Source organism: Microcebus murinus, chromosome 17, assembly GCF_040939455.1.
Source record: "Microcebus murinus isolate Inina chromosome 17, M.murinus_Inina_mat1.0, whole genome shotgun sequence".
NCBI classification, from domain to species: Eukaryota; Metazoa; Chordata; class Mammalia; order Primates; family Cheirogaleidae; genus Microcebus; species Microcebus murinus.
The window spans coordinates 27,482,238-27,507,854 of NC_134120.1; the positions used below are offsets into that span (position 1 = coordinate 27,482,238).

Below are 25,617 nucleotides of genomic sequence, written 5' to 3' on the forward strand. Positions count from 1 at the left end.
CATTCCCAAAAGTAATGTGTACAAATTCCAGCTGTTTCACTTCCTTGCTAATATTTGACATTGTCAGAATTTTTCATATGTATGTATTAATAGTATCTCAATGTGGTTTTAATTTACATTTCCTTAAGCACTAATGATGTAACACCTTTCTGTGTGTTGTTCCTCATAAAAATCAAACAACTCCATCAATAAATGAGCAAAAGACACGAACAGAAACTTTTCAAAAGAAGACAGAATGGCCAGTAAACATATAAAAAATGCTCAACATCTCTAATCATTAGAGAAATGCAAATCAAAACCACAATGAGATATCACCTAACTCCAGTAAGATTGGCCTTTATCAAAAAAATCCCAAAGCAACAAATGCTGGAGAGAATGTGGAGAAATAGGAACACTCTTCCACTGCTGGTGGGACTGCAAATTAGTGTAACCTCTGTGGAAAAGAATTTGTAGATACCTCAAAGAGCTACAAGTAGAACTACCATTTGCTCCAGCAATAGCACTATTAGGCATCTACCCAAAGGAACAAAAGTAATTCTATAACAAAGACATCTGCACTCAAATGTTTATGGGAGCACAATTCACTTATAGCAAGGATGTGGAAACAACCCAAGTGCCTGTCAATCCTTGAGTTGATTAATACAATATGGTATATAGTATACAATGGAATACTACTCAATTATAAGAAATGATGGTGATCTAGCACCTCTTGTATTTTCCTGGATAAAGCTTGAGCCCATCCTCCAAAGTGAGGTATCACAAGAATGGAAGAATAGGCACCACATGTACTCATCATCAAACTGGCACTGACTGATCAACACTAAGGTGCTCACACAGTAGTAATATTCTTTGGGGGTTGGGGATTGGGGGTGGGTAAAATCACAACTAATGGATGCAGTGAGTGATGTACGGGGGAAGGGCATGTCTCAAATCATGCTTGGGATGTGGCAAAATCATAACATGTAACCAAAATGTTTGTACTCCCATAATTTCCTGAAATAAAAAAAAAAAAGTTTTGTTACTTTTCAATCAATTTTTTATTTGAATACATTATGACTATTAATAGTTTTGGGTTTTGTATTATATTTTGAATAAAAGTTCCTTGTTAAATATATGATGACAAAATATTTGCTTTATTACTCTTCAGGACATATTGCTTTTTTTCATTTTCTTCTATTTATCTATTTATTTTTATTTTAAAATATTAAGGGGGTACAAATGTTTTTGATACATAGCTTGAGTCAGGGCTGTAAATATACCCATCACCCGAATAGTGTTCATTGCATCTGTTAGGTGGGTTTTGCCCCTCCCCTATTTCCTTCTCCCCCTGTTTGATTTCCAATAACTTTTACTTCTCTATGTGCACTTGTGTGCCCATTTGTTAGTTCCAATTTATTAGAGAATACACATGATTTTTGTTTTTCCATTCTTGAGATACATTGCTTAGAAAAATGATCTCTAATTTCTCTTAAATTGCTGCAAAAGATATTAATGCATCCATTTTTGCAGGGGAGAGATGCCCTATCTTAGGGCTAATCAGGAGAATTACCATCAAGGGGTATAAAACATGGATGCTTACTCAACTGAGCTTTTGAGGTTGGCACTTCATATGGACTCTTTGGTGTGAAAGCAGATAGACACTGTATAACATGCCTGCAACCAAAGTTGTCAGGGAAAATAATTTCAAATTGAGGCAGTGGTAACCACCTTCAAATGTTGTGGATAGTATAAGAGAATGAGGATTAAAAATATTTTCTTAGACTTGATAATTAAGAAAGCAACATGAATTTCTCATATTCAGTTTATAAAGGAAGATTTTATGGAATAGTGAGGATTGGAAAGAAGTGTAAAAAGTGGCTAATTCATCATTACAAAGAAAGTGAAAACATTCTTGACTGGGATGTAGCATAAGTAAAATCCAGAGAAAGGAATTAGAAAGACAGAACCGATGGAGAAGATGAAGTAAAGCATAGAAGAGAAAATAAATTCAGATATTATAATCAAGTTAGCTATGATAAAAAAGGCTTTAATAAAGAGCTAGTATATTAGAATATGAAGAAATACTAGTACTTAAGAAAATATACTGTACTTAAAAATGTAAGAAAATGAGCCAAAATGACTCAACTAAGCAAGTTAAATTCTTTATAAAATTTTAGTTTCTTATATAGGCATTTTGTTTCACATCACTGCCCTCATATCTAATAATTTTAATTGAATGAGTATTTAGAAGACAAATGCCATTTACAATTAGACTAGCCTATTGTTACTCAGTATTATTCAGCTTTTGTAAGAAACACCATAAATTATGAAATTATAGTCTTATTTGGAACTGTCAAACCTCTTGTCATGAAAGCAATTTAAAATCCTAGAGTTTGATGACATCATCACATCACATCTTTTTGGAGAAACACAATTTAACTTGCACAGAAAAACAAGGATCTATGCAGTATTCTGAGATATTATTCTTTTCCCTTCTTTGAAATTAACAAGTAGCATTATGTAATCCATACAATCTGGAATCACGATATTTTATATTTTATTTCATTAAAACCATCAAACCTTCTGAAATTATCCTTAATCTGCTTTGTGGAAAAAGAAAAAAAGCTATATTTACAGTATTTTAGTGGCCTTTATTATCCTCTTCTTGGCCAGAAATATTAAAAGGTGACTGAACTTTTGAAAGTATACAACTTTCAAGATAAAGAGGAAAATTGTGTTTTCCTTAATTTCTTTTATATTTTCTGATTTATAAATAAAATGAATGATTGAATACCTCATTGACCTAAATTGTTTTCCTCTCTTCAACCAGTCTTTCAAATCCAGTTTTATATGACAGTAAGTTTTAAACCTCTAGCACATGGCCAGAGATACAAAAGTCACAGAAAGATCCTGAGGATTAGTGGTCAAGGACAGGGTGAGGTCTTTTTATGCTACATGGTGACTGGACAAATTGAGTGGATGGGTGAGAAACTTGATTTTGCCCATGCTGGACAGAATCCGACAGAGCATGATGATCAGTTCGCTTGTAGGTTTGGAAAGAGTTTGTATGAAGTGGGAGCAAGGATGAGTTGTCTATGAAGCCATAGCATTCTCAAATTGACCCCATATGACCACCTTGGTAACAGAAACCTACTCCAGTGTTTCACTCACTGAGGAAATGTTATGGTCCTTTATGTTTCCCTGTTGAGCGATGCATGCACTTCCTGTTTCCTCTCTTCCAAGTTTAAAATGCAAGACAGCTGCATTTATGTTGTGGCAGCACTATAGAATTATGCCCTTGCCTGTTTTTGTTTTTTTTTTTTTTTTTTGTTTTTTTTTTTTTTTACAAATAGGCATGCATTTACTAGTTTAGGAGGGAAAAAAAAAACTAGAATGAGAAAGAGGAGGAACTACATTTTCATAGGAACTCTTATTGTTACATTCTCAAGAGGAACAGAAGTCAGAGATTATAAGAATGTCTTCTCAGAAGACAAATCATAATTTCCTTTTTTTATATTTTGGAGAGTTGGAGTCTGGAAGATTCTCTAAAAAGAGGGATTTGAGTTAACATTATAAACCATCCAGTCTTTATCATTTGTCTTAGTGGTCCCATCCAACTGTTAGGTAACTGAGGGTCACACTCATCTTACCCCTGAACCATGGAGGAGAAACTGTGCTATGCTTGAACCATGTCCAAGTGCATTGATTATGTCTTAATGCTAGGAAGGAGGACACAGGATCAAAAGCTTGAATTTCTGCCTGGTGGTGAGTCCTCTTAAGGGTTTGCACCCTTGGGCTCAGCCATGATTTGGGTTTACATCTTTGCAGAACTTCCTACACTGATTTTGTGAAGAGGCTGGTGGAGAGGAGGGTGGGAACCTTTCCCTAGAAGACACAGGGACCACAGAAGAAATTACTCATGTTTTTAATCTTTGGAAGAACTGTTCTATCCAGTTCAGGATTTGTTGTCCTTTGGTGAGATCTAGAAAGTCTGGAAGAAAAACGTTAGAGACCTTTCCTCCCTTGTGCTCTAAGCTTTCATTTTTTTGCAGCTTGGGAAGAGGGAGGCTATTAGTTCCACATGGCCCAGCTCAGTTCAGCAGGAGTGGTTGCATGGAGGGGCACCCTGCATAGCTTGTGGGAGCAGAAGTCTTATAGCAAGACAGAGTGTGGTTTGCACAGAACATCTCCTCTGCATATATTATCACACAATCTGGCACTCTGAGATAAGTAGTAGAGGATTCATGTATCCTGGATCCTGCCAAATTCACCTAACAAGAAATAAACTCACTGAAGCATCTTTGTTACTAGTGATGATTTCAGCCTGCTTACTTCTTTGATGCTGTGGGTGAAACAATTGAACAAAATCCTAGGGAAGAGGAGTGGAAGTTAGGACCTGGCCTTTAGCATCGGCTCTATTCTAGGTGACAAAAGCAAGGAATAGAGAGCTAGGTCTTCTATATTCCAACACAGAGCCTGCTTCATTCCCATTCCACTCCTCCCTGTATGTCAGAGTGGTTTACTGCAAATCTGCTGCTTATGGTAAGATCATTCCTACTTTCACAACTTTTACTTTTTTTGTTCTTCTCACCAGGAAAGACCCCATTTTTCCTCTTCTCTAAAAATTTTCTACTTACACATCAAGGTCTAGCTCAAGTGTCACCTTTTTAATCAAGCACTTTTTATCCTTTGGGGTTCTTGAATCTCTTCCTTTTAGCTGGATGAACAATTAAAGCTTTATGAGGTTTATTAACTTGTAATTACCATTTACCAACAGTAGTATCTTGTCTCAATTTCAGACTCACTGGAAACCATGAATATATCTAACCTTTTCTTGTATGCATTAGAGCACAGACAAATTATCAGCGAATTGATTGAATTAAACCAGAATAGATAGTGTGAGATCAACATACCCAACTACGTACAAAATACCCTTGGCTGGAGATTGGATTTTTTTCAATACACCAGTGCTATTAAAATCTTTAATAGATATTATCTATTTTGCTGTTTGTTATAGATACTTGGCATTTATTTGAGATAAATTATTTCTCTTTCTCTATCCGTGTCCTTTGGTAGTGCTCTTCCACACTGACTCTATACTGGCCTTGCAACTTGCTTTGGTCACTAAGAGTCCTAAAGTCCTTGCACTTTCATCTTTATTCTGTTTCTTACTGCTCTTTAGAACCTGGGAACTGTAGTGTGCAGAGCATAGGCAAGCCTCCCAAAAGATGAAAAATCACATGGAACAGAGACAAGCCAACCCAGCTGAGGCTCTGCAGTCCAACTATCCTGTCAACTGACATGGGAGGAAGGCTATCATAGACCATTCACCTTAGCTGAGCTGATTCAATCCAAAAGAGCCACATAGTCTGCCCACAGGCTTGTTTTAAGCCACTAATTTGTGCATAGTTTCTAAGTTAGAAAAAGTAAACCAATTTTTGAAATCACAACATGCAGAAGGAAAAGCAATTATTTCAAATTACCCCTGTCCAGCAGTTCTGTGGCTGCCTAAAAGTGTTTAGGACAATAATGACATAAGACTGTATTAGTCAGAGGTTGAAGAGTTAGCTGTGTACCAAGGCTCTGAATTGAAAAGCATATGAAAAAAATATTCTCCTGTAACATATCTCTTCCAGACTAGAATTCTTCCATGCAGATAACCTGGGTTAAGTACAAGATTGCATGTTTAGTTCAACAGGAGGTTCTGGTAAGTTTATTTAGTCAAGCATCTAATTCTTGAGAGAATGGGATATAAGATAGCCTTTTAAAAAAATGTTTATAAGATTTTGGATAATATTGGGATTATCTATTCATTGCTTATGAGGTAAAACCATGTCTAACCTACTCTGAATCTTTTATTTATTGATGCTGATAGATTGATTTTCACAACTGATTCAAAGCGTTAATGGTTATAAGACGATGACATCTAAATTTCTTTTTGTGCAAAATTTGACAGGTTGTATTTGATAGCTTATTTTTCACTTCATTTAGGCTTTCAAATTTGTAATGTTTTCTCTTTATTTTTAAAGAAATCTATGTATTTAGCTACTTATGTTATAACAATGTTATTTATTTCTGAATAATTTATTCCTTGGTCAATTTTGCTAGAAATTCATCTATTTCAAAAGATTATTACAAAGAATACTTCTTTTAAATTGTTGATACTCTTTCTTTTTTATTTTTAATTTTATGTTTTATTCTATTTATCACTTTCTTTGTTTTAATTCATTTTATTTGTACTTATTCTTTTAAAATCTTGTAGTGAATATTTAACTCACTAAATTTTGGTATTTATTTTTTTCAACAATAAATCTTCATGGGCTTTAATATGTTACATTTACATTATATTTATTTTCATATATTTTCTAGTTTCCATTGCTATGTAACAACGTTCACCCCACAAAGCATTTAAGCTTCTATATGATATAAGCATCACTCTATAATCAGTGACTGTCTCTTTTAACAAATATTTATTCATTGTATCTCAAAATACAATGACAAGGTGTCTTATGGCACAACTAATTTTTGGCATAGTTTCTGAGTTAGCAAAAGCTGACTGATTTCTGAAAACACAATATCTAGAAGAAAAGACAATTCTTCCAATTACCCCTGCCCAGTAGTATTTAGCTGTCCAGCAGTTTTTAGGACCAGAATGACAGAAGAGTGTTTTAGAAGATGCTAATTTTGGCAATATGATTTCATGAAATCAGTGGTAAGAATTTGGCACAGCACTGCTCATGTTATCGAGCTCATTTGTTTTTTATTTAGAATGAAATTGAGGTCCGAGTGAATGTTAAAAGTTGAAGACTCTGCCTTTCTCAGTATATCCAAATACTATATACTTTTTATTTTAATTTATGGAGTCTATACTGTGAACCAGGGATTGTAACAAATGTTTCAAATACAGAATCTCATTTCATCCTATATTTTAATATAACTTGTCTCCATTTAAAGGATGTAAAAACTTAGGCATAGAAATGTTAATTACCTTGACCAAAATCACAAGTAATAAGAATTGTAGCAGTCGTTCAGGTCCAAGATAACTTACTCCCTAGTCTCTGTTCATAACTGTCTCATAAATGTGCTGTATATAAACAGGTTAATGTTCATATGCAATAATTTTTTTGGTTTTTAAATTAAATTAAAGAATAAGACCAATTTTGTCCTAGAAAATATTAATTTAGACATTTATCTATTATTCCATGATTAAGAAGTTATGTGTGTGCTAAAAATATGAAGAAAATAGTAAGAAAAATATCAAACAGGGTAATGAAAAACATAAGGACTGGAAAGAAAGCAGAGTAATTCTGCCCTGATTCTGTCATCAATATTATGAGTAATGAGTGAACTTGATTGAGGTCAAGATTCTCTTTTGAAACAAGAGAGGTAGGAATTTGGCAATCTCTCAGGTTCCTTACAATCTTGATAATCTTTAAGAATTTCAGTTTAGCATCCCTCCAAGCACTGTTCAAACCACACCTACTGATTAGTTATGCTTTCTAAGGCAGACATAGAGTTAACCCTGAAAAGTATCATGCAAATGTATAATTCGAAATCACAGAATTATAGGCTTTTGAGCTATATTAGTTTGCATCTGCAAGATCAAGCATAGAGATCAACGCTGCACAGAGGCTCAATAAATATTTTCTGAATTGAGTTAAATATTATTTTTAATTCTGCAGTATCCATCAGTTAATAAAAATATACTGTGTTCCAAAGGTGGAAACCCTGCCCAGTCATTTAAATTGTCAGTCTGTCAAGGCAGGAGTCATTCCTTCTGGTCCCTTTCTTATCAAGTAACGAGAAGAAGGTGAGGAAAGCATTCTCATTGTTTAATATGATCTAATGGGGAAAACATATTTCCTTTTTAGATTTGTTGAAAGCAACTCCATTCTAGTAAAATGACACCTGTCAAGTTCCTTGATGTTTTCACATTTCCTGATAAAATTTCAGATGTGGAAAAGCACACCAGGCTGGTCCTAAGCACTTCAGTGGCATGAGCAGTATAGCTATAATTAGTGACTTTTGCCTGGTGTTAACAAATGCCAGAGGGCATCTCAATCTCTGTAGATGAGTTCTCCAGGATTTAATTAGCTCTCTCCTTCTATTCTTTGTAGAACTATGCTGTCCCTAATACCTGGTGCTTGCTTCAGGCATGGGTCAAAGCATGCAGCTGTCAATTATTTAATATTCATGACATTTTTCAACAAATGAAGTGTACATGAAGCCCATAGTATAAGGATACTGAATCCATTTCATTTAAGGAATAGATAGCCTAGTTCTTTGAATAATAATTGGAGAACTCAGGGACACAGGAAATTTTGTTCTTAAATTTTAAAATCTGTCTTCTCTTTTTGCTTGTAATCATCGAGAGAGAGAAAATGAAGTAAGTATTCTCTAGGTTTTAGTTTCTAGTCTCTGTTATCTCAGTATATCAATTTTACACATCACTGCATGTTTCAATTTTTCATCTTTAAAATGGATAATTGAACCAGCTGATTTCCAAGACTCCTCCACTTTTAAATGTCTAAGTTTTGACTATGATTATGGAAATTTTTATCAAATACAGACTCATTCTTCTCTGAAATAGATTACTGGAGGAAATTCTAATTTTTTATTGTAAGTATGCACTATAGAGAGAAGGAAATTATATAACTTTTTAAACTCTATAATTTTCTGTGCCTTGAAAAGTTTGAAAACAATTTTCTTGGCTATGCCAGTGACATAAAGAGATTTTGGAATGAATCCCTGGAAGTAAGTTACACAGCTCTGAAAGTTATAGTAGTTTTCTCCAGCCTTCAGGTTGTTTTTGTGCTCTAAAGCAAGAATTTACCGAGTATGCGGGTTAGTACAACTCCCTGAAATGCCAAACTAAGTGCCTCTTTAATGCCTCTGGATAATATGGCTCCTTAAAAGTGTGTTACAGTCCATTTTTAAGCTAATTCTGAAGATTGGACTGATAACTTAACTCATGTTCTTTGTTATTTAAGGTAAAGCCAACATCCCTTAAAGACTAGACCAGGGGTGGAGAACATTTTCATGTTGAAAGGTCGCATTAATTAGGCTGTAATCAAATAAGGCCACATTGAAGAAACATCAATTAGATATATTTTAAAAAAGGACATCACTTTGTAAAAATCTAACTAGCATGTACTTAATAATTTCAAAAAATCAAAACTATTTGCTAATTTTAAAGTTAACTAACCTTTTAATGACTTTGTTGTGTCTGATTTTTATTGGAAATCGTTTGAATATTTGGTTGTAGCTTGGAGGTACACAGTTTTAGTTGATCCTCTAGACGGGTATCGGTTATTTGTGAACTTAAGGGTGCCTTCATTTGAGTTAGGTAGGAGAATGTAGATTCACAGCAATAAGTGATTGAAAAACAAGAAAGCATTTTTGGGCCGTGTTGCTGAAGGTGTGGGTATCTTACTGCATTTTTCCATATTTCAACTGGATCTTTCTTAGCATCAAACAATGACTTTAAATTGTCATCTACTGAGAGCTCAATCAATTTCATCTGTGGTTCTTTAGGTGCTGTGATGATATCAACTAGGGGAGACTGACATGCTAATTTGAATGTGATGTCATGATTCTCAAAGTCAATGAACCTTTCATTGTGTTCTCCAATTAGTAGGTCAATAACAACTGTATATTCTTCAAATAATTTACATATATCATCCTGCTCATCAGTGACCTTTGCTAGCATGGGAAAATGTTCATTTGAAATTTCCTTTTGAAGAAGTGCTCTGAAATAAAGAAAACATTTTTGAAATGCTTGGATTTTTTTTGCCATATATCACATATAGACACTTTTACCTTGCAAAGAAATATTCAAGTCATTTTGATTTGACATAATATCACACAGAAATGCTGCATTTCTATAGAAATATTCTTTCAATAATTCACATTGCTGATTCTGTTCTTCAAAAAATTTAACTATCTGTTCTCACAGAGATAAAATTTTGGTTAGCACCTGTCGCTGCAACAGACAATGCACTTTAGAATGATATGGCAAATCCACACTGAATGTCTCATTGTTCAACTTTAGCATGTTACGAAACTGAAGATGCCATTTTGCATTTGCCTGGATATAGTTAATAATACTTATAACTTGCTGCAAGGTGTCACTAAAAATAGTAGCTTTAGCACAGAGATTTTGCTGATGCAAGATACAATGAAATGAAATAAGAGCATGTGGATCTGGTAATACTTTTCTTATCTGTGCAATAAACCCTTCATGTTTTCCTGTCATGAAAGATGTACCGTCTGTACATACACTCATTAAATTTACCAAATTCAGTACAACCTCATGACATTCATCTTGAAAATTGTTGAAGATATCTATTCCCTTTGTTCTGTTCATAAGAGTCCCCAAAGCAAGTTAAGTCTTCATAGCAAAGAATATCTTCTGTTATGACCCGAATGAAATATAAAACCTGTGCCAAGTCAGTAGTATCAGTTGATCCATCTAAAGTGACTGAATAATATATATTTTTCTTTTGAAGTATTGCATGAAGTTGTTCTGTTAAGTTGAAGGCAATTCATGGTGTTGATCATTATGGTTCTCCTCAAAAGAGGCAGTTTGTACTTTAAAATGTTATTGAGGTCTAAGCATCCTACAACTTCGACAATGCATTCTTTCCCAATTTCTGCATCACTGAATGGCTTCCCTTTTCTCTCAAGTATACAAGTTACTTTGTAAGTTACTTCAGTGGCATTATTTCCAGGTCTTACTGACGCTTGAAAGAATTGTCTTTGCTTTGCTTTACATCTTTTAATTTCTGCAATGCAACCTTTCATGCTTCTCCTTCTATTAATAATTTAAAATATTTGTGGTACTTATGAGTATAACAATGCTGATGAACATTGAATTCTTTAATTTTGATATTGCAGTATCATAAAACAAGCTCATTATCTTACCTTTAGCAGAAACAAGATAATATTGCAATTCCCAATCCTCATAAAAAATCTGTTTTCTTCCTTCAGTGTTCTTCTTGGTCTTCTTTGACATGATGGGCTGTTAAGCAGACAGAATTAAAAAATACTATTGAGTTGTGTAACTATTCACAAATTCTACTTTAAACAATAATACAGTATGCTGTTGTCAAAAGCTGATAATAGACTGGCATTCTTGACTCCATAAACTTTCACCAACCATTCTTGTATACTACACATTCTTGTGTAGTAAGCACCAGTCAGGCAGAGGAAGTTAGAAATAAATCATGAGCATAGCAGCTGTCCATTTAGCACATATATTTTATAAATGTTCTAATTGTGCTGGTCAATTTGGGAGGATTATTTCATTGAAACTTATTTCATCTTTGGGATTTTGAATACATTCATTTAAAAATAAAATAATATAAAAGCCAAACAAAAATGAACTAATTAAAATAAAATAATCTGGTCTGTAAAATTTGGATTCAGTCAAATGCCAGATTTAATGTCCAGAAGGCCGCATGTGGCCTTAAGGCAGCAGGCTCGCCATCTTTGGCCTACAGCCAATGTTTGATACAACTGGTGAAAACAAACATCCTTATCTTGTTTTTGATCCTGGGATAAGTAGTTTAGAATTTTACCATTACATATGATGTGTTATCTGTAGGTTTTCATAAATGTCCTTAATCATACTGAGGACATTCCCTTCTATTACCAGTTTACTGAGAATTTTTATCAGGAATGGATGTTGAACTTTAATGCCTTTTCTGCATGAATGAATGCATGAATTTAAGATGATCATGATTTTTTTCATTTATAGATTGCTAGTATTGTGAACTATGTTGATTGGTTTTCAAATGTTAAACCAACCTTTCATTTCTGGGATCAATACTACTTGGTCACGATGTATTATCATTTTAATAGATTGTTGCTTTGATTTAGTAAAAGATATTATTTTTTACAAATATTGAATAACTATATACTTTGGGTGTAATCATGAATATTCATTAGGAGCATGGCTTTGTTAGCTAAATTGCCTAGGTCAAAATCCCAGCCTTGGTTAAGTAACTTCAGCTTTCTATGTTTCAGTTAACTGTAAAATGTCAATAAGAGAATAGACTAGCTATTTCATAGGCAGTTACTAGGGCAAAATAAGATAATGCATTTGGGAGTGTAATGCAATGTCTAGTATACAGCATGCACTAGACATGGTCAAATAGCATATATATATATTGAGTGGCTATGGTAAGTTCAGACCAGTAATGTGTGATAGGTTGTTGGTAAGAGAAGATGAGGGGAAAACATTTTGAAATAATTATGAGTGAGTTATTGAGCCAAATGGAGGCATTGCTAAATGTCAGTGAGAGATGGTGAGAGGTGCAGTAGTGGATGAGCATGCTGGCTTGGAGTTGACAAAGGGGAAGGTTTCTAGACTAATTATAGAGGTAAGGAATTGAGTATCTTAGAGTATATTTGACAAGGTATCTATAAAGGGACTTTTATGTAAGAATACTCAAAGGGTCACCCAGATGCTTAGGGGGAATTGATAATAGCAAGGTCAGGATTTCAATTACAAACCTCCATCTAGTTTTTTAGCATGAAGTTTTTATCATACCCTGATCCTTAAAGAACTTCAAATAATTTTATTCAATGGACTCCTTTGTCAGTATGGTGAAGCTACAGAGCCCTTCTTGAGATAATTTTAATTTAAATAAAATACACAGGATTACAAATAAACCATTTCAAAATTTTTAAATCATTTTAATTGATGTATAATAATTGTAAATATTTATGGGGTGCATAATGATGTTTTAACACATATAACATATAGTGATAACACCAATGTAATTAACATATCCATTATCTCAATTATTTATCATTTCTTTGTGTTGAAAACATTCAAGATCTTCCTTCTAACTATTTGAAACTATGTACTATATTATTGTTAACATAATCATCCTACAGTGGTATAGAACACTATAATTTATTTCTCCTATCTTGCTGTAATTTTGTATCCTTTAATAAATCTCTCCCTATCTCCCCACCCCTCCCCTTCCCAGCTTCTAATATCCTCTGTTCTAATTTTTACTTCTTTGAAATAGACTGTTTTAAGCTTCTATATATGAGTGAGAACATGTGATGTTCAACATTCTATTCCTTGCTTATTTCACTTAATATAACATGCTCCAGTACCATCTATGTTTCTGCAAATGACAGAATTACATTCACTTTTGTGGTTGTATACTATAGTATTCAATTTTTCATATATACCACATTTTCTTCATTCATCTGTTGTTGGACACCTAGGTTTATTTCATATCTTGGTTATTGTGAGTACAATAAACATGTTGCAACAAACATGGGGGGTGCAGATGTCTATTAAATAAATATACTGATTTCTTTTCCCTTGGATAAATATCCAGTAGAGCAATTGCTAGATCATAGGATAGTTATATTTGTAGTTTTTTGAGTAATCTCCATAGTGGCTGTAGTAGTTTGTATTTCTACCAACAGTGTATAACTGTTGTTCCCTTATCTTCACATCCTTGCTAGCTTTGTTATTATTTTTTTTTCTTTTTGATAATAGTCATCCTTACTGGGATGTGATGACACCTCATTGTGGATTTGATTTGCATTTTCTTGAAGATTAGTGATGTTGAAAAATTTTAAATATATGTGTTGGCTATTCATATGTCTTTTTTTGAGAAATGTCTGTTTAGATCATTTGACCATTTTTTAATTGGAGTTTTTTCTTTTATTTTTATTTATTTATTTATTTGTTGTTGCTGAGATGTTTTGAGTTCCCTGTATATTTGGATATTAATCTTTAAAATTTAAAGAAGAATTAATACCAAATTTTCTCAAACTATTCCAAAAATTAAAGCAGAAAGAACTCTTTCTAACTCATCCTATAAGGCCAGCATAACCCTAGCACCAAAACCAGATAAGAACACAAAAGTTAAAAAAGAAAACTACAGGCCACTATCCCTGATAAACATTGACACAAAATTTCTCAACAAAATACTAGCAAACTGAATGCAGCAATACATTGAAAAGATAATACACCATGATCAAGTGTCATTTTATCCCAGGAATGCAAAAGTTGTTCAATACATGCAAATCAATAAATGTGATACATCACAACAACTGAATGAAGGACAAAAATGATATGATCATCTCAATAGGTGCAGAAAAAGCTTTTGAATAAAATTCAACATCCCTTCAAAGCAAATACTCTCAATAAATTAGGTACAGGAGAAATGTACACAATAAAGGCCATATATGAAAACCCCACAGCTAACATAGTATTGAATAGTGAGAAGCTGAAAGCTTTTCTTATAAGAACTAAATAAGACAATGATGCCCACTCTCATTAATCTTATTCAAGATAGTACTGGAAATCCTAGTTAAAGCAATTAGGCAAGAGAAAGAAGTAAAAAGCATTCAAATTGGAAAGGAGGAAGTCAAATTGTCCCTGTTTGCAGATGACATGATCTCATAAATAGAAAAACCTAAAGACTCAACCAAAAAACTCTTAGAACTGATAAACAAATTCAGTAAAGTTGCAGGATACAAAATCAGCATACCCCAAACAGTAGCATTTCTATACACAGACAATAAACTAGTGGAAAAAAACAAAACAAAACAAAACAATAGCAACAACAAAAATACCTGGGAATAAATTTCATCACCAAAGAGGTAAAAAAACATTTACAAGGAAAACTACAAAACATTGATGAAAGAAATGGAAGAGAATACAAATAAAACAGATGGAAAGATGGATACTCCATGCTTAATGATCAGAAGTTTTAATAATAATATTGTTAAAATGAGCATACTATCCAAAGCAATCTACAGATTCAATGCAATCCCTATCATAATACCAATGATATTTTGCACATAAGTAGAAAAAATAATCCTAAAATTTGTATGGAAGCACAAAAGACCCAGAATAGCCAAAAAAACAAAGCACTGTACAAAAAGAACAAAGCTGGAGGCATCATATTACTAGACTTCAAAATATATTACAAAGCTATAGTAACCAAAACATCATAGTACTGGCATTAAAAACAGACAAATATAGCAATGGAATAGAATGGAAAACCCAGAAGTTAATCCATATATCTATAGCCAAGTCATTTTTGACAAAGGCTCCAAGAGCACTCTTTGGGGAAAGGACAGTCTCTTCAACAAAATGGTGCTGGAAAAACTGGATTTGCATGTGCGGAAGAATGAGACCAGACCTCCACCTCTCAGCCTATACAAAAATCAACTCAAAATGAATCAAAGATCTGAATGTAAGACCTAAAACAATAAAACTACTAGAAGGAAAAAATAGGGGAAAAACTTAAGGACATTGGTATGGGAAAAGATTTTATGAATAAGACCTCAAAAGCACAGGCAACAGAAGCAAAAGTAAACAAATGAGATCATATCAAACTAAGAATCTTCTACACATCAAAAGAAACACTTGGATTTGAGGGAAAGTATACATAGATCTCAGGTGAATAATCTATAAAATCTATAAGTTATATGGAAACTGAGGTAGAATGAATTAGAAAAATTAGGGAAATATTTTATTTCTTAAATCTCTTATCATTAAGTGAAATTCATGCATCTTCATTCAGTTATTCATTTGAATGTCATCTTCCAGTGAAGCCTCATCTGGCCACACTCTCTAAAACTGTAATCTTTCTCTGTCCTGCCAATAGTCTCTGGCCCGCTTCTTTGATTTAGTTTTTTCCTTAGCATTTGCTATTATCTAAACCTAGGTTTAGCAACTATGCCCATAGGTTAAATCCCAACCATCCCATTTTTTAAAAATGTAATTAAATTTAATTTTTTTCTTAGAGACAGGGTCTCACTCTGTCACCCAGGCTGGACGGATTATAGTGGTGTGATCATAGCTCACTGCAGCCTCAAACTCTGGACCCAAGTGATCCTTCTGACTCAGTCTCCCAAGTAGCTGGGACTACAGGCATGCACTAGCGCACCTGGCTGATTTTTTACATGTTTTTTGTGGAGATGGGGGTCTCACTATATTGACCAGACTGGTCTCAAACTCTTAGCCTCAAGCAGTCCTCCTGCATCTGCCTCCTAAAGTCTTGGGACTACAGGCATGAGCCACCACACCTATACCCCAGTCTTTGTAGCCATAAATTAAAAATAATTTTTTATACTTTAAATGTTTTCTGGAAAATCAGAAGAAAAATATTTTATAACATGATGAAATTTTATCAAATTTAAATGCTAGTGTCCATAAATCAAGTTTATTGGAACAGAACCACACCCATTTTCATTTATGTATTGTCTATGGCTCCTTTCATACTACGAGGGCAAAATCAAGTAGTTGTACTATTGGGCCCTTTACAGGAATTTGACTGATGCCTGCTCTAACATACTATATTTCAGTTTTATTTTCATACGTAATATGTTATATATTGTATTTTCTTAGTTATTTTCCCCCACTAGCTTATAAATCCTTTGATGGTAGGCATCTTTGTCTTTAGTTTGTTTCCTAGTTCACTCCCATTGCTCAATAACAATGTGTGGCCCGTAGTAAGGCTCACTGAACATTGGCTAATGACATGAATGTCTGCCACCTCAATAACATGATAGATGGAGCAATTGAGATAAAACAAGCACTATCAGGAAGGGAAGAGATGGATCAATGTATGAGATTTTTGAGAATGCCATAATAAAGAGTCTTGATGGATGAGTAGTACACCATCCCATAGGGGTGCCAAAAAACACCAGGAAATAAGTAGGACCTCAGGTTGCCAAGGTAGCCAGTAGCATGGTTCATTCAGGGAATAATGAGAAGGAAACCTAGAGAAATAGTTAAACGTTTATGCTGGGTAAGAAAGAGAACTACATTTAGAAAATGTAAAAGTGAGGGCAGATTATGCATAACCTCAAATGCCACAGTGAAAGTTTGGTTTGAAACCAACTTTTGAATGTCCTGACTCAGATCTGTTTGTTTACAAACCTTGGAAAGAAATGGAGGAGGAAAAGGTTACAGCTCAACTGAGACGATGTCAATTTGCCCTGTAGTTACTTGTGATTTGGAGCAATTCCAAACAAAAGCAGCAAATCGAAAGATCCCATCCCCTTTATTTTCTTCCCTTCACTTTAAGAATACCAATTACAAGTGATTGAAAGAAAACATTTTCATGGTATTTCCCCAGACCTTATTGTGTTACAAGTCTGGAGACAATCTCCAGGGCTCCAGCCGGGACACATTTACAGGATATCGAGTTTGGATTTTATGCCCTGTTTTTGCCATTATGTGGAGGTTACTTTGACGTTTATTATACTGCTGGATTGATACAAATTATAGTCAGATAAAGGCAATCAACATTTTTTTACTAGTTCTTCAAATTGTGACTTGCTCTCAGTAGGAGACAGTAGTAATTTCTGGTACTTTAGAAATTTGATGCAATACCAGCTCAACCCCCAGGACATTGAAGGGTATGTTTTATACTTTTAGCCTACTTAAACTGTGAGTATTTAATTCAATATGCATTTACTGTCGTACACTGTTACCAGATAGAAAAAAGTTTAGCAAAGGACAGATATGAAGTGTATGAATTAACAGACAACCAAATTTACTAAAAATTTTAAAATATGAAAAATTTCTAGTTGATGATAAAATAGAATTATATGGTTATTAAACAGAGCTTGATAATACAACAGTAAATACCAGCACATATTTTTATAATGCTAAAACATGCATTTTAAACTGGGGTGATAATCACCTTCCAAGGAGGCAAAACTTATACTTGGGTAGTGAAAAAATGCTTAGATGTTACAATAGTTTATGGCCCTCCAACGTGCCCACAGTATAAAAATAGACATACAATATATCTCTGGTATTAAAATTTCATGGGGGAAGATACTAGTAAGAAAAAAATTATTAAAAACTCCCAGGGAGGGGTTAAAAAGAAAGGTTGAGAAACTATTTATTTCTGCTCAAGAAATAGGCGCTTATCTTCCTTTTGCCAGTCCTCTTGATATCTGGATAACCCAAGTTATGAACTGCTTTTTAAACATTCTCAAGGCTTCTATGGTGTGCGTGTGTGTGTGTGTGTGTGTGTGTGTGTGTGTGTGTGTGTGTGTGTATGTGTGTACATGTGAGAGAGAGAGAGAGAAAGAATGTGTGCTTGCATGTTCTAAAGTATAGGCTTCTCAAAGGTAAGGTCTCAGCCTTCTGTGTTTTATAACTTTGTGAAAAGTTAAAATTTATATGTACCTGAGAATATCTAGACAATCTGACTGATACAACAGCAAGTTCAAATTTATTTTCCTATTCCCTGTTCTTTTACTTTAGCTACTCCTTTTTGTAGATTTGCTAATAATCTGTAAACCAAAAGAATGTTTAATTAAAAATCATCCCATCATAAATTTTAATGTCAAGCAAAGAATGTATTTGTAATAGGAATAAATACACACAATTTTATTTGGATACCTATATTTCTACTTGCTGAGTTTTCCTAGATATGTCTCAATAAATGGGACATCTAATTGCCTGAACTGGTATTGGATTTTAACACAATTGATACAAATGTAAGAAAAACTCTTCACTGTGAAGAAATGGCTTAATAAATGTTAACGGTGTTTATCAGTACCTTTTCTGTATTAATGACAGCTATAGCGTCAGTTGGACCCTTTACATTTTGGACTGCATTGTAAAGTAGTGTAACATAGCCAGACCTGAGTTTGAAACCGTGCATTAGCCATGACTACTTTTCTGACCTAGAGTAAGTTATTTAAACATTTTAAGCCTCCATTTTTCTCATTTTTAGGATAGATGTTATAATATCAACTTCACAGGGTCATTAGGCTAATTAAATAAGATAACATATATCAAAGAGTTAGTATAGAAACTAACCCATAATAAAGCAAAGGAAATCATGATGGTGATGCTGGTGGAAGGGTAGAAGCAGTAGTATAGTACTGATAATCACAGTAGTGGTAGTTTGTTAAATTTGAGATCATGTTATTTAGACATCCTAGTTCCCATGTAAAATTATTATTTCAAGAAATCCAATCCAGTGATAGTAAAGAAGATGAGGTTCTAGGATATTTTCAACTTGAGATATGATCAGTAGCTTTTAGAAAATTGGTAGTTATGAGGAGCAAATGAAGCCAGAATGAGGCAGTTCAACTAAGAAAAATTGGGAGAAATTTTACATAAGGAGGTTATAATAGAAGTAAATTATGGACTTCATAAACAAGACAAAAAAGAAAAGAGGTGAAAATTGAGAAAGCTGTCATTTTAAGGGAATATTTCTAAATTAAAAATTAAAAATGGAAATGTTTCCACTTGAGTTGGGGTCCAACTCCAGGACTGTGCTCATGGAGAAGAGCTAAAGATCATCTATTGTAAGGTAGTTGAGAAACCGTTATATCAGTTTATCAGATGATTATCACCATATCTGTTGATTTGAATGAGAAATATGCAGTGTATGGAGGGAGAAAAAAATATTGGGCTGGTTGTTGAAATCCTCAAGGAAAATATGAGTGTGTCATGAAGATCAAAGTAATCTGGTGACAAGGGATTTGAGAGTATGAATAAGATTTTACTATATTGAGTTAATGTACAGAAAGAATGTATACAATGCATGGGACATACTGAGTGATGAATGAGAATGTTTTAAATATAGGTGTCATATAAACATATTTACAGAGGTAACTTGTACTCCTAATGGTGCAAGCACACACATTCATTGAAAGGATGATCATGATTATTATGGTATAAATAAAATGCCCATGATTGTTCAATATATGTTTATGGCAGAATTAAATTTGGGCCACTTCTCTGAAACTGACCAGCCAATCTAAAAGAATCCAGAAACTCACATCCTTCCCATTCAACCAGACTGGGAAGTTAATATGTTTTGTGACCTTTGGCTTAAATTTTAATGCTTATAATAAAAAGTTATAGTCAAACTGTTAGGTGTACTGAGAAAATAAGAAATTAATTATGAACATCTCACTGAATACAGGGAGACTTGAATGTCCACCGTTTCTTTTAAAGCATCATTGACATAATTCCTCTACCACTGAATGAACATTTCTATAGAACTCATCTAAATGTGCTCAATGAATCCCCAGAGAGTTTCTGCATCATTAACTGTTTACACGGTGACCTCAATAGAAAGGTTTTAGCCTGATGAGATGTCTCTCTCACAGGTTGCCTCAGGCAGAAGTTGTAGTAGCATTGTACGACTTTTTGTGATACATTGAAAAATGAGAAATATCACATTAGCATTCTTAATCTTGCATCATTTAAACACTGAAACACCCCTTGTGGTGTTAAATTCCAAATAGCCCCCATAAAGCCACATCATAAGCTCTATCCCTGGCGGCCCCAGTTCCTACTGATAGGGACTCAAAGACACACATGCAGCAGTATTTATTTCCTGCTTATATTTCAAGGTTCTATAATCCAAGATTTGAAAGCAGGTGCTCTCAAATGTTATGTTCTTTTTAATGGCACAATTATTTGCCTTACATATTACAATGTCAAGGAAACAAATATGTTCAATTTTTGCTAGACATCTTTTTAGAAAGAATGACTTAGCTAACTAAATGCTTAAAAAAATTATTTCCTACACAATATTTATCTGGTAGCAGAGTCTCTATTATAATAACAATTGGATAAGTGGAATCATTCAGTGGGTGGATCAGAGAAAAGCATAATAATGCTATTTGACTTTTTCATAATATAATGCTTTCAAATCTATCTTTTGATATACATATAATCTGGTATAGATCAACATAGATTTTAAAAGGAAGATTAAACAGAAACTGAGTCACTATAACTGGTTTCTAGGCCTGAAATGGCTGGTAAACTCTTCCATATTGTATAACTTTATAGTCTATGGTTTCAGTTTATACATGTCTAAAATAAGGAAAATGGGCAACATAGCCTTCAAGACTTCAACTCAGAATTCTCTCATACTATGTGATATTGGATACTATTCCTTTCTATAAAATTACTGAATTTTCATATCATGAGACCTATGGTGTAATTAACTCAAAAATGCTATGATTTTAGTGCTTTCCCCTAGTTATTAATTGATTCACTCCCATTCTTTTCCAACACAGGTTTAAATTATTTGCTTCAATTATGTTTAATAATTATCTTCTAACTGATTCTATATTTGCTAATCTTTCTTTCTCAGCCATATTCTATTTAACCATTAGATTCATATTCTAAAATAATATTATTCAAATTCAGTCAATAGTTTCTGATGTTTAGAGAATAAAATAATTTCTGTCTAAATATATTTTATAGCATTTTTATATTCTATTTCATCCCTCATCTTTGTTGTATCTTTTATTGGCTCTTTGCGCCGATATCAATTTCTGTCTTGTCCACAGTCCTGAAAGACAGAAGCTTAAATATGGTTTTTAGTTGTTGTTCACTCAGAAAAAAATGTCTTGAAAGTAGGCTTATCATTCCCTGTATTACCTTAGCACTTAGCACAGTGATGAACATACATCTGGAATGCAGTAGATAATCATTGCTGAAATAGACATATTTTTTAATATCTAACCACCCTTCCTCATTGCACTAGGGTCTGGCTTTTGAGACTTCTAGGAATGAGATGGATTTTGCTGATTTTATCTATATCTTTTTTTCAGAGTCTCTGCAGATCAAAGACCATGGATTTTCAATGGATTTCAGTATTTTTCAATTTAGAGTTAACTTCAGCTGAAAAGTTGTATAGAAATATTTCTTTGATGTAATGGAAAGGACACAGTTGACCTGAAGTCAGATTATTTGACTTCATTAGGCTTAGTCTCCTCACCAGTCTGAAGGTAATAGACACGGCTTCTATACTGACCTCACTGGTTTTCAAAGAGAAGCAGATGAGGAGCTGGATGTGAAAGCCCTCAAATATTGCAGAATGTTGTAAAATTAAGAAGGATTCTTATTTTGTTAGCAGGAGTATTATAGGTAGTAGTAACAGTATATTGTAGCATCATTAATAAGAGTTTGTTTGGCCCATAAGGGTGGAAAGTATTCTCAAGACCACCTCCGCCCAGCCTAATTTGTATTTATATATATATACTATGTATGTGCACATGCATATGTATGTGTATGTACACATATATACAGTACATATATGTGTATACATTTTGTATTTGACCTTAAGGGTACATTTCTGTCCTCCTTTCTCAGATATTATACCAATTTTTCAAGACTCTGACTTCTCCATTTTTAAATATATATATATATATATATATATATATATATATATATATATATATATATATATATTTACTACATATAAATTGAGTACTCAAGCTGGACAGAATCATGAGGGTCTTAATGTTTTCTGCTGTGTCATAGTCCATTCCGGCCGCTTTATCAAAATACCATAGCTTATAAACAACAGAAATTTATTTCTCACTGTCCCAAAGTCTAGGAAGCACAAGATCAAAGAACAAACAGAATCAGGGAGGACCCATTCCTCATAGACAGCATTTTCTGGCTGCATACTTAGATAGTGGAAGAGGAAAGAGATCTCTCCAGGGTCTCTTTTAAAAAATAACTAATTCCATTCATGAGGGCACTGCCCTCATAATCTAATAACCTACCCAAATAGTTCACCCTCTTAATGCTATCACCTTGGAAGTTAGGATTTCAGCATATGAATTTTGGAGGAATACAAACATTCAGACCATAACAGGTTACAAAGAATACATTTTTAAAAAAAAGCACTCAAGTGTAAAGTTGCTTAATTAAAGATTTCAGCAGGTAATCCTGTGAATAATCAAGTGTTGTAAGCCATCTGGTAATGGAAAGTAGGAACAGCCCTAGTCTCCCATTGAAGTATATTTTGCATTTCTGCACACTTTCCCATTGCCTTTCACACAGCCTGTTTTCAGGGACTTGCTCATGGATTGGTTTGCACTGGAACTTAGTCACACAACATCTTGACATAATTTTTATTTTGAGATCTTGCCATTATCTGATTGACTGATTGATTCTTAAGGTTTCCAAACTCCAATTCCTTGGAGAGAAAACATAATGTACCCTTTGCAGCTTAGGGTCCACCAATAGTTTCGTCAGTTATGGCCATAGGTGGTAGTTGGTTGGGAGAGAAGAACAGAAACATATTGCACAGAAAGTTATTCCTGGCCGGGCGTGGTGGCTCACGCCTGTAATCCTAGCACTTTGGAAGGCCGAGGCGGGCGGATTGCTCAAGGTCAGGAGTTCAAAAGCAGCCTGAGCGAGACCCCGTCTCTACCAAAAATAGAAATAAATTAATTGACCAACTAAAAATATATATACAAGAGATTAGCCGGGCATGGTGGCGCATACCTGTAGTCCCAGCTACTCGGGAGGCTGAGGCAGTAGGATCGCTGAGCCCCGGAGATTGAGGTTGCTGTGAGCCAGGCTGACGCCACGGCACTCACTCTAGCCTGGGCAACAAAGTGAGACTCTGTCTCAAAAAAAAAAGAAAGTTATTCCTTCATAGAGATGCAGCTTCTACCATGAAAGACTATTGGTGATGAATCAAAGCTTTAAATATCTTCTGCATAATACAAATCAATTTTTTTATGTCATTCAAATGAAACTAACAATTCTGTATTTGTTGGAATTTCATGTTCACTGATATATATTATATATATAATAATATATTATATATATTATTATATATATATAATGTAAAGTATTTTTAATCAATCCACAGGTATTCTATCCATATTTTGGGATATCAGAAAGTGCATCTTTCACTCATTATAGATGTCCAGACACGTTCTCATCTGCTCTTACTAGTGATCAAGCAAGTTTTTTGGCTCTGACTTCCAGGGTGCTGTTTAACAACATAAGTCTTGTCCATCCCTTGAACTAACTTACACAATGTTCATATATTCATGTCCTTAAGTCCTTCTTTATATGAACGAAGACTAGATAGAACAAGAGAAACTGTAAATTTTTAGGGGGCAATTAAATGGCATTCACGTGTTTTATTGTGGTAATATTTTCTTGTCTTTTATTATATTGAATTTATATATTTTTTTTTCCTAGTAAATTTTTTTTTATTTCGCCATATTATGGGAGTACAGATTTTAAGGTTTCAATAAATGCCCATTTCCCCCCCTTCCCCCAAAAGTCTGAGTCTCCATCATGACCATCCCCCAGATGGTGCACATCTCACTCATTATGTATGTATATACCCGCCCCCCTCCCCCCTCCCCCCTGACCAATACCCTATTACTGTAGTACCTATGTGTCCACTTAGGTGCTACTCAGTTAATACCAGTTTGCTGGAGAATATATCTGGTGAATTTATATTTTTAAAGGTAGATAAATTTCCTTTTACTAATTTGCCTTTTATTTTCTCTATAAAGGATCAGTACTTAAATGTTTTTATCTTGAATATTTTGAAATTGTAATAAACTTATAGACTTCTCAGAGAAATGCTTAAAAGTTAAAAGTTTCTATCCCACTTTAGGTGCCTCACTCAAATTCTAAAGCCTGTCCTACTAAGTGAAGAATCACAAGACTGGAAAAACAAGCACCACATGTACTGACCATCAAATTGATACTAATTAATCAACACATATGTGCACATATGGTAGTAACATTCATCGGATGGGAGGCAGGTGAGAAGGATGAGGAGGGGATGGGTTTATTAATTAATACCTAATGAGTGCACACTGTCTGGGGGATGGAAAGGCTTGTAGCTCTGACTCAGGTGGGGCAAAGGCAATATATGTAAACTAGATATTTGTACCCCTGTAACGTTCTGAAATAAAAAGTAAAATTAAATAAATAACACATAACCGGCCGGGTGCGGTGGCTCATGCCTGTAATCCTAGCACTCTGGGAGGCTGAGGCGGGCGGATTGCTCGAGGTCAGGAGTTCAAAACCAGCCTGAGCAAGAGTGAGACCCCCATCTCTACTATAAATAGCAAGAAATTAATTGCCCATCTAATATCTATAGAAAAAATTAGCCGGGCGCATGGTGGCGCATGCCTGTAGTCCCAGCTACTCAGGAGGCTGAGGCAGAAGGATTGCTTGAGCCCAGGAGTTTGAGGTTGCTGTGAACTAGGCTGATGCCATGGCACTCACTCTAGTCTGGGCAACAAAGTGAGACTCTGTCTCAAAAAAATAATAATAATAAATAAATAGCACATATCCAATGAATCCCTAGCAGCTCAGAGTTCATTCTCTAAACATACTGATATAATGAAAATAATTACAGAAATATTGTCCAATCATGGTTTAGAAAGCATATTTAAATAGAACATTATAATTACTTATGTCTCCTTTTCTGAGTTTTTGAAGTTGATCAAATATATGAACTGGAAAATCTCCAAAAATATTTTATGTGCCCTAGTTTTTCATTGTGCAAGTGGCCAACTAATATAATCAGAAATTTAATAGATGTAAGGGAAGCTCAGTGGTATTAAAACATTTTTTAGAGTAGGAAAATACTTATTCAAATGAACTACTACAATGCCCCCCAACATGTAAAACAGATAAAAAGTTTAGCTTATTAGTTGAAGTATGATTTGGTGAGGCCGTAGATCTTTTCCTCATCTGTCTAATTCAGCTGCTAATAGAACTCCTGAGATCCCTTAGGAGTCTGAAACACATAAGTGAGCCAATGATGAAGATATGATGGATATAAAGGATACAATGAAGAAAGAGAAAGTGTATTTTAGATAGAA

General features: G+C 34.1%; 1 long non-coding RNA gene across 1 annotated transcript in view; it reads left to right on the top strand.

Moving 5' to 3' along the window:
- The first annotated feature begins 5,521 nt into the window (after positions 1-5,521).
- LOC142861621 (uncharacterized) overlaps positions 5,522-25,617 on the top strand; it is a 36,356-nt gene continuing 16,260 nt past the window's right edge. Inside the window, exon 1 of the long non-coding RNA XR_012912845.1 lies at positions 5,522-5,686. This is a non-coding gene — a long non-coding RNA (uncharacterized LOC142861621). The remainder of the gene's footprint in view (positions 5,687-25,617) is intronic.